This window comes from Mus pahari, chromosome 12 (genome assembly GCF_900095145.1).
Source record: "Mus pahari chromosome 12, PAHARI_EIJ_v1.1, whole genome shotgun sequence".
NCBI classification, from domain to species: Eukaryota; Metazoa; Chordata; class Mammalia; order Rodentia; family Muridae; genus Mus; species Mus pahari.
This window is the reverse complement of record NC_034601.1, coordinates 71215771-71227222: the sequence shown is the minus strand read 5'-3', so window position 1 is coordinate 71227222 and position 11452 is coordinate 71215771. Positions and strand designations below refer to the sequence as shown.

Sequence of the window (11452 nt, the reverse complement as noted above, 5' to 3'; positions counted from 1 at the left end):
CACTTCGGGTTGTGGAGAAGAATTGAGCCAGAAGTTTTATCCCTAACCAAGGAACTACTACTGGTACTTATGTGCTTCTGAAAAGGGAAGGATCAGATTTATTTAAGAATATAGCCCCTTTCTTCTTCTTCTTCTTCTTCTTCTTCTTCTTCTTCTTCTTCTCCTCCTCCTCCTCCTCCTCCTCCTCCTTCTTCTTTCTTCTTCTTCTTCAGGAAAACCCCAAATGGCTGATGATGCCAGTGCAGCGGGAAGGCCCGGAGGACCCAGGGGCCCAGGATTAGGAGATTGCTGCGGAGGCTTCTCTGGAGGATTCTGCAGCAGTCTTAGCGGCCGCAGTTGTGATAGAGACCATGGCCATGGTCGAGGCTGTGGAGCTCTTGGAGGTAAAGTTGAAGACATGGGTTGGCGAGCAGGGCAGGGGGAGGGTATAGGGGACTTTCGGGATAGCATTTGAAATGTAAATGAAGAAAATATCTAATAAAAAAAAAAAAGAAGAAAAAAAGAAAAAAGAGGAGTGGATCCCCATCACCAAGCTGGGCCGCCTGGTTAAGGACATGAAGATCAAGTCCTTGGAGGAGATCTACCTGTTCTCCCTGCCCATTAAGGAGTCTGAGATTATTGACTTTTCCTGGGTGCATCCCTAAAGGATGAGGTTCTAAAAATCATGCCAGTGCAGCAGCAGACTCGGGCTGGCCAGCGGACCAGGTTCAAGGCATTCATCGCTATTGGGGACTACAATGGTCACGTTGGTCTTGGTGTTCAGTGCTCCAAGGAGGTTGCCACTGCCATCTGAGGGGCCATCATCTTGGCTAAGCTTTCCATCATCCCTGTGCGGAGAGGCTACTGTGGAACAAGATTGGCAAGCCCCACACTGTTCCATGCAAGGTAACAGGCCTTAGTGGCTCTGTGATATGCATCTTATCCCTGCCCCCAAAGGCACTGGCATTGTCTCTGCTCCTGTGCCCAAGAAGCTACTGATGATGGCCAGTATAGAAGACTGCTACACTTAAGCCAGAGGCTGCATTACCACCCTGGGCAACTTTGCCAAGGCCATCTTTGATGCCATCTCCAAGACTTACTTGACCCCCGACCTCTGGAAAGAGACTGTCTTCACCAAGTCTCCTTATCAGGAATTCACTGATCATCTTGTGAAAACCCACTCGAGAGTCTCTGTTCAGAGGACCCAGGCTTCAGCTGTGGCTACCACATAAGGGTTTTTATACAAGAAAAATAAATGAATTAAGTCTGCTAAAAATAATAATAATAATAAAAAGTTAAAAAGAATACTGCCCCTACTTAGTCATTTCTTTCAGTTGAAAGCCACATATCCAAGATGTTTGGATAGTATAAACTGACCCTGATGAGACAGAGCAATCAAATAAGTCAGACACATTAGGGTGGGATGGGGAAGGAGGTATATCTAGGAAGTGTTGGGGTAGTTAGGGTGAATGTGCTCAAAATTCATTGCACAAAATTCTCAAAGATGTAACTAAACAAAACACTATTAATTTTGGTGTACTGGTTTTGTGTGTCACCTTGACACAGGCTGGAGTCATCACAGAGAAAGGAGTTTCAGTTGAGGAAATGCCTCCATGAGATCCAGCTGTAAGGCATTTTCTCAATTAGTGATCAAGGAGGGAGGGCCCATTGTGGGTGGTACCATCTCTGAGCTGGCAGTCTTGGATTCTATAAGAAAGCAAGCTGAGCAAGCCAGGGGAAGCAAGCCGGTAAGTAATATCCCTCCATTCCATGGCCTCTGCATCCGCTTCTGCTTCCTGACCTGCTTGAGTTCCAGTCCTGACTTCTTTGGGTGATGAGCAGAAATTTGGAAATGTAAGCTGAATAAATCCTTTCCTCACCAACTTGCTTCTTTGTCGTGATGTTTGTGCAAACCCTGACTAAGACAATTGGTATGAAAGAAAATTAGCATTTTAGATTTTCATTTGCAAGGACTAAAGAGATGACTTGACTACTGTTAGTAACTTGCTTCCCTTACAGAGGACCAGAATTTAGAGAAGTCACATCAGGTGTCTCCTCAATGTTTGAATCTTGACTCAATTCCAATAGCTATAAAATCCTTTTCTGGCTTCTGTAGGCACTGGTATGCATATAATGGAAGTACTGAAAAGCAGGCACACACATACAAAAGTCAAAATAAATTTTAAAAATATGTATAAACAAACTGCAACTTTTAGAGTCTCATACACATGTAAAGTGAGTGTGAGTGTGTGTGTGTGTGTGTGTGTGTGTGTGTGTGTTTAGTTAAAAAAAATAATGTGCAACCATTCTCCTAATTCCTTCTGGAAAAAAAAACCAAACAAACAGGTTGTCAAGTAGCTATGTTGATTACTTTTGGTGGGGTTAGCTGGGAAGAAAAGTGTTTATTTCAGCTAACACTTATTCAGCAAAATCCATCACAAGGGAAAGGAGGGCAAGGTCCACGAGGCAGGCCAAGGAGCAGTGCTGCTAACTGGCTTGCTTCTCATGGATTGTTCAGTTTCTTATCTTCTAACTCCCAGGACCACTAGTCCAGTAGTGGCCTTACCAACACTCATCAATCTGTAGTGATCCCACAGGCTTGCCTACGAGGACAGTCTGGTGGGGAGATCTTTTCATTTGGGGTTCCCTCATTCTAAATGACTCTGGCTGATTTTTGCAATATGTTCACAGCTGTTTTACGGTTCTTAAATGCATGCATTTTAATTTAACTAACATAAAACCTTATAATAATGATTTCCATGCTTATAAACCTAGGCTGTTAGTTTCCTGTTAGTGATGTTAGCTGTAGCCGCCCATGGTTATGACCTAAGAACTGAAAAAAAAAAAAAATAGCCCAAAAGGGTAAAAAAAAATAGTTTTGTAGAAACCTGTGGAAGAGAGAAATTAAACAGTTTATCGAAGCTGAAAATTTAATTTCTGAAGCACTAAGTTGGAAAACTAAACCATGTAAAATGTTTCAGACCATGAAATCTGAGCAAGTTCAGACTCAAAGAAATGAATTTTATTTAGTGCTATGTACCATATCCAAGAGAAAATGGGTTTATTATAACATGCTGCACCATCCTTGATATCAAACCCTGTAATGTAAAATGGACATGTCTTGACCATTAAGCTATTAACTTCTAGTGTGATGGGCATATTCTTTCAAGAACATATCAAGCAAAATTTAATGTTCCTCCTTAAATATTGTATAGATTTAATAGTAGCTAACATTCTTTATTCACAAAATAAAAACTAATATGAAGAATGATTTAAAAAACAATAGTCAGGAGTAAGTACGGGGGACAGAGGGAAAGAGGAAAGAGTACTGGGAGAGAAAACTGGATAAAGGGGAGAGGTCTCTGGGATAAGCTAGAAACTTAGGACAATGGAAACTCACAGGAGTCTATGATGGTGACCCTAACCAGGATTCCTAGCAATAGCAGACATGGATCCTGAATGGACATTCTCCTGCAACCAGGCAAGACTTGCAATGGAGGGAGTGGAACACTAACTCAGTCACAAAAGTTTAGAGGCACAATTTGTTCTGCCTACAAGATGTCCAGGGCTAGAGGATGGAATAGATTTTCAGGAAGGACCAGCCAATGACTGGCCCACATTGAGACTTATCACACAAGAAGGAGCCCACAGATGACACTAATAATAATATTCTGCTGTACTTGCAAACAGGAATCTACCCTAAAAGGCATCAGAGAGGCTTCTCCCAGCAGCTGATGGAAGCAGTCGCAGAAACCTACAATCCAACAATAGAAGGAACTCAGGGGATCTTACGAAACCTGGGGAAGGAGGAAGGTACATCAAGGACACCACAATAAAACCTATGGAATTAACTACCTTGGGCCCATAGGGACTGAACTGTCAGCCAGAGAGCATGACTGGCATGGACCTAGGCTCTGCAGAGATGCAACAGTTCTACAGCTGGGTCTTGATGTGAGACTCCTAAAGCAGGAGCTGGAGCTGTCGCTGACTCTGTTGCCTGTCTTTGCATCCCTTTCACCTAACTGGCTGCCTTGTCTAGCCTCAGTAGAGGACATTCCTAATCTTACTGCAACTTAGTAGGGAAAGCCTGTTTGATATCCATAAGGAGTTTCACTTTTTGTATGGAGAAGGGGAAAAGGAGTGGATGGAAGAATGAGACAGAGGGACGGGAAAGAGAGAAAGAAGTGGAAGTTGTGATTGGGATGTAAAGTAAATTAAAAAAAAAAGTATGAAGAAATATTAGCCAAATTTCCCAGTCATTCTGGGACAAATAGCTAAAGATCTCTATAACCAGCAATAAAGTATAAGCACCATGCTGCCTTGGAAGATGCAGAAGAGTGACGACAGATGCCACTAAGATTATAGACAACCAAACAGAGGAAAGTAGAAGAGAGTATAGCAGGTGCTATACGTGACTAGAAAGTGATAGTAGTTGGCACAAAGATAGTTCCTAAGCCTACACAGATAAACAAGCATATGAGTACTTCTGCATGAAATATTCCAGGTATCAAGTTAACCTTGAAAGCAAATAAATTCTATAAAGAAATTTAAAGGAGTATAATGATTGGATTATTATAATAGTTAGCTATGTTGAAAAAATTGACTGGCATGGTGCAAAACTCAATGATCAGGAATATTAAATTGTGTTCCTATAGACAAATAACTTGGACTTCATAAAACAACAGAAATGGAATCATAAATACACACACACGCACACACGCACACACACACACACACACAAATACACACAATACATATATAGATGTGTTTATGTAAAATGATAGATAGGTGTGAAAATTAGCATTTGAAAACAAGATCAATACCGTGTAGCAACCATTTTTACGTGGAGAAAGGTGAAATCATGTTTCCTGGGAGTTTAAGATTGTTGAGTTGTACTAGCAGCTGTTCCCTACTGTCCATCCAGCCCTCATCTGATTTTTGATGGACTCCCAGAGTTCATTAGGTAGAGTGTGCTGTTTGACATGGTAGGAGAATCAACTTTCAATTAAAGGTGTTTAGCATCATAGGTTCATTCAGCATACTTTGTACTCCATAAGGATATAACCAAAGCCATGAGATTATAACCTTGTAACAGAGTAGAAAAACTGAGACACATGTGGAGACAAAGACTCTGAGTTTAACTGTATGCTAAAAGTTAATATTATTAGTGCATGAGTGTTATTGAAACATACATATCATATTAGTCAGGGTTTCTATTCCTGCACAAACATGACCAAGAAGCAGTTGGGGAGGAAAGGGTTTATTCTGCTTATATTTTCTACATTGCTGTTTATCACCAAAGGAAGTCAGGACTGGAACTCAAGCAGGTCAGGAAGCAGGAGCTGATGCAGAGGCCATGGAGGGATGTTCCTTGTTGACTTGCTTCCTCTGGCTTGCTCAGCCTGCTCTCTTATAGAACCAAGACTACCAGCACAGAGATGGCACCACCCACAAGGGGCCTCTCCCCCTTGATCAATAATTGAGAAAATGTCCCACAGCTGAATCTCTTGGAGGCATTTCCCCAACTGAATCTCCTTTTTCTGTGATAACTTCTGCTGTGTCAACTTGACACAAAACTAGCCTAGATATAGATATAGATATAGATATAGATATAGATATAGATATAGATATTATAAATACTGCTATTACCTCCAACTGGCATACAAGTCAAGTAATGTGTGATTATGTAACCAATACCTAAGAGCAGAAAATAAAAGTCAAACACAGTTAACCAGATTTCAGTGTAGTTTTCTATCTTCATAAATAGGATCTATGTTTTAATTTACATAGACTCTACTTAATTAGAATTTATATCAGTACAGATGATCAATTACAGCTATAAAAGAGGAGAAATCTTCATGTTCCAGAAGCTTGATATACCTTAAATCATTTTTAGCTTATTAAAGTGATTGTCAGTGCCCAAAATATAAACATATTCTAAGCATATCCAGATACTGCTTTCTTTAGTGAAAGAGAATCATAAAAGCCACAGAGTAAAATGGTGGCTGAGCAAAGGTGAGGAGATTATTGAGAGGGAATTATAAAGATGTCAGGCAGAGTAGAAGAGAACTATTTTCAGCATAACTATTTGTGCAATATGATTACTATAAATTAAATCATGTTTATGTATTTGACATGTCCATGAAAGAGATTTTAAAGGTTCTAATCAAAGAAATATAGAGTGTACAGTTATGTATATATTCATCAGTTTAATGTAATTCTTTCCTAAGGTACGCCCATCCATAGCAACGTATTTTGTACTGTAGAGTCGTATAAATTTTATATGTTAATTAAAATAAATTTTTGGGAAATGTAATAAACAACGTAATGGTGAATACCTGTTTCACAGTACAAATGGCAAAGAGTATAGAAGGTGGTTTACGTTTAAAGAAATAACTTGTATGAATTGAAAAAAAAATCCGTAATTGCTAGATATTATCGAAGTATCCAAATGTAAGTGACTTTCATGGCACAGAAAGCCATTTTCCTGTGGGTGACAAAGTGGTTCCTATTTGTATAGAATCAAAATCCAGTAGCAATTGCCAACCCTAGGGAGACTTGAATGTATCTTTTTGTTTTTATAGCAGGGACATCATAAATTGCATGTACTTCATTTAAATTGAGGTGAATTCCTGCAGACTTAGTGCAGAAATCTGAGAATGTTTGCAGATTTATTCCAATTATATTTCTGCCTCATAGCGGGAAGATGACAGAGAAAACACAGTGAAGTGCTTTAATAGGAATGGTGACATCGGTTTGAAGGGTCTTTAGAAAGTTGAATTTTTTCTCCCCCCCCCCCTTTTTTTTTTGAATAACACACTAAGGGCTTTCTGTCTGAATTCCCAATCTTCATAAATCATACAGCATTTCATTCTCAGTATTACTGTTAAAGAAATGGTGTTAATAAATTGCCAGGAACTGCATTTCCCTTTCTTTGCACTCAACGTGATACAGTTTTCTGAAGTGATGTCCTTTCATTATTGAAACAAGGTAAGTATTCATCTACTTTTGAGAGGAATGTGAACATTGATGTGACATAAAATACAGTAAGATAATGGGTTCATAAGACAGCCCATGAAAGCAGAAATAGTCTACTCTCAATATACACAGGGATCTTGCATTGAAGTTTCTTCCCTGATATAGAAGCTATGAGTACCTTAGTTCTAAAGTTTTGTCTCTCAAAACAAACATGGATTTGCTTTGCTGTTCATGAAGAAAAATTTGCCTTTAGGAAATTACGTGCTTCAGTAGATTTGAAAATATCAGGTAGGAACAGTAAAAGTGGTAATATCATTTAGCATGGTCTAGAGATACTTGGCATAATAAACTAAAGATATAATTTTTCATATGCCTTCTGATTTCCATGCTAACCCTCCACTGAATACCGCACATTTCCCAGAAGATCTCTTTGGCATCGTTGGAAACTCTAGAGAATAGTTTCACACTTTCAGTAACATTATCAACAGTGACTACTAAATAAAGATGTTAAAATGGTTCATGTATACTTTCACTAAAACATGATAAATAAATTTAGCTTTTTTTTCCAGTGGCTGGGGAAGTGTTCCTGAAGACTCTCTCTGCAGTTCCACAGTCATCCCTATGTGTCTGTTTCTCATGGTCCTTTTCCCTCATAAAATATTGCCACTTTAGTGGCTTACTTACTGATAGCTCCCAGGGGTCCATATTAGTTGATTCTGTAGGTTTTCTTTTGCATTTGCAATCCCCTTCAACTCCAATCCTTCCCCTAACTCTTTCATAGGGGTTCCAGACCTTAGTCTAATGGTTGACTGTATCTGCATCTGTCTCAGTCAGTTGCTCTTTGAGCCTCTCAGAGGACAGCCAGGCTAGGCTCCTGTCTGCAAGCATAACATGGCATCAGTATGAGTGTCAGGGTTTGATGCCCAGGCTGGTTCTAGGCCACTGGCATATATGTAGCAGAGGATTGCCTTTTCTGGCTTCAGTGGAAGAGGATGTGCCTAGTCCTGTAAAGAATTGATGCCCCGAGAATGTTGGGGGAAGGGGAAGGAGAAGAGCACCTTCTCAGAGGGAAAGGGAGTGGGGATAGGGTGAAGAAATCTGGGAGGGAACATTCAGAACCTAGAGGGGAAACCTTGAGAGTGTAAATAAATAAGGTAATTAATTTTAAAAGTATTGCCACTTTAAATAGATATGTAATAGCCAGATATATGTGAAAAGATAAATTTTGAGGGCACTTTTGTCAAGAGTCAACTCCACATGAGGTATTTTAGGTAAGATATTATGACAATAATAATATTGATGGATTCCTAGATATTGTTTTCTCAAGAGGACTTCCTTTTTATCATAAGATAAAAAAGTTAAAATAAAATCTGCCACTAATTACAACAAAGATAATTACATTAACCTTGTCATGGACAATTACTTTCCATTTATCATAAACAATAAACACTAAAATGAAAAAATCCAAACAAAACAAAAAATCCTCACTTGTGGTCAAGTGAGAAAGATACTTAAATCTATGTAAGTGTAATTGCAATGCCAAGTATATTCTGAGGTGTGGCAGTGGGTAAATTCTGTAAGTTCTGTGTGGGTTTCATGAAGGGAAGCTGTGCAAATTTGTGAAGGAAATAACACAATCAGAATCTCCCTTCTTGATTCTCAGAAAGGCAAACCAAGCCAAGATAGTAAGTCAAATCAGGGTAAAATTCCAGAAAAGAAAATGCAAAACAGACTTTCACCTCTTGGGTTTTTTTTTGTTTTTTTGTATTTTTTTTATAAAAGCTTTGTTTCTACACAGGTACATGATGGGAAGGTAATGTCAGTAACAGCATTTGACATTGTAACTTGGTGAGGGATTGGTGAAAAATTACTTTATGAAAGCATAGGTGTGCATGCACTTAGTAGTAATGTTTAATAAAATGATAATATTAACTAGCTGTGTAAACAATATAAGTGCCGATGAGCATATACAGACAGGAATAGGTTCACTGAAATGCTGCATAGGATTTTTAAAAGCAAAAGCACATTAAAAAATGTAGATTTAGTGAATATACAGAAAAATAAATATGTCTGGAGGAAAGTAAAACAAAAATAGTATTTAATATTTTCCATTCTGAATTCAGTTATTGATCATATTTACAACTATAATATTTTCAAACATGATTTCCCATACAAAGAGAAGGGAAAGCTATTGTCTCCTTAATATTGCATTATTAGTTATATTTTTCCATTAATGGCATCATTAGTAATTTGTTCTAAATCATCATTTTAGATTTCACATACACAAATGTAATTGAAAAAAATTCACATTTATGTATTCTTCACATTCACTGTTTCTGCTCAAGAAATCATCAGAAGTTGAATTGTGTGCATATTTCCAACCTTTTCCAAGTCAGCAGTAAGATCTGTATTGAAATTTCCTTATTTCTCAGGCTGGTACTGCAATCCTGGAAATATTAACACATAATTTCAAACACTAGATGCCAATGGTTCAAAAGAAAAAAAATGACCCAGCTGTCCTCTTTTACAAACATGATAACTACTAATATTTTGTTTTAATTTTCGTTCTTTGCTGGTCCTGTATAATCAGATCATTGATGTAAGTTCTGACCTTCCAGTTCAGACCCTCTGGAGGAATGAAGACAGATGTCAAACACATTCAGTCCTTCCCAGAAAGGAAATTCAGTTTCACCTTGAATTAAGAGGAGATAAAAAGCATTAGCCACTATGTGACCCAGAGTTAACGATTTAATATCACCTATGCTGTGCTTTATGAAAATATATTAGGAGACCCCCCAAATACTTTCTCAACCTCTGAGCAAATAAGAAGGTTGTTGGGAGAAAGTATCTCAACCTAATGATGAAAAGCAATTTGGGGTTAATTGTGAGATCTTGAGGCAGTGGTAGTAGTTCTTTGGTCTCTAGGGGGGAAAGTGGAACCTGAATGGAGAAGAGAGATTACTCCAGAAGGAAGTATAATGGAGCAATTTGGTGAGCTTGTGATTGCAGGAGCAATGGTCTGTTAAATGATGCATAATCCTCTGGAGAGGAACTTCCTGATTCAGAACTCACTGATGAAAACTTTATCAGGAACCGACCAATATAATAGCTTTCCTCTGCATTTGTTAAACAGACATAACAAAACAGGTATTTTTCAAGCTAAAGAACATTTGATAGGAATTCCCATCAAAGAACAAAATAAGATGGGTTGAAGAATTGGAAAGAAAAGAAGGAAATGCCTGCAAAAGCCTGCCTGGAAGGTGTGTGTGTGTGTGTGTGTGTGTGTGTGTGTGTGTATACCTGTGTGTGTGTATGTGTGAGTGCATGTGAGTATGTGTGTCTGTGTATGTATATGTGTGCACACACACATGTGTACATGTGTGTGTGCACTTTTGGGTGTATGTGTGTGTGCATGTGTGTGTGTGCACGCACTTATCTATGTATGTGTTTATAAGTATGTGTGTTTTATTTTCTTAGGTTAAAGTGATTTCCAGCATTCTTCAAGTTTAAATGATGAACATTTAAGTGGTTATTTATCCTATGCTATTTGGAAAATGTATAGTCAAATTGGATCATTTTTGTGAGCATTAAAAGATTTAACCTTCAGCACTCATGGGATGAAAAGTTTGATCCTTATTGTGGATCTGGACAAACAGATAGATTATCTGTCAAATCATGAGGAATTTGAGAAATTGTTTCTGCAGATTTTCTTAGATAATTGTCATTAAACATGATTCATAAAATTATACATGACTAATTATTTTTTTATTTATAAATATACATTAAGGGTTGTTTTATGCCTTTTTTACACATATCTGAGTTATCTCATTATTAATGTTCTAAAATATTACACATATTTTAGAAGGAAAACCTGTATTTTTATGACAATCTAGAATAGGCCTAAATAAATTCAAGTATTTTGAAAGCGATAATACAGAAAAAATGAGGTTAAATATATTATAGTTCATATTTAAGGAAAAAACAGATTATGAAATGCTATCTTTTATTTTGAAATATGTAAATATACTCAAAAAGTTAGATAGTAGATATTTATGTCAGCAAAATGCCTATTTTGAAATAAAAATAGTATTTATTTAGTCTATAGTCAAAATCCACATCATTTAGTTTCTCCCTACTCTAGTGGCTATAAGGACTAGTACAAGAAATATCTTCCAAGTAATTAGATACAATACTAATAACCATATTATATTGCCAGGATAATTCAACTGTGTGATTCTCTAGAACCACACAAAGCGGTGAAGAATAATGGTAAATGTCCAATCAGAATACACTGACTTCAATCAAATCAAGAAGTGATCCTTGACTTGATTCAGACATGAGCTGAGACCAAAAGAGTAACTTTAAACCAAGGATGAAGTGTTAAGAAATGTAGAATGCTACATATGGGGCTAAAGCCTTGAGTGCCTGCTTGTGTGCTCTTTGGTTGGTGGTTTAGTTCCTGGGAACCCTGCTCTTTTCTTTTCTTTTCTTTTCT

At 37.7% G+C, this 11452-nt stretch overlaps 1 pseudogene; it reads left to right on the top strand.

The window, feature by feature from the left end:
- Positions 1–223: 223 nt before the first annotated feature.
- On the top strand, positions 224–1211 carry LOC110329914 (annotated as a pseudogene).
- The last annotated feature ends 10241 nt before the right edge of the window (positions 1212–11452 follow it).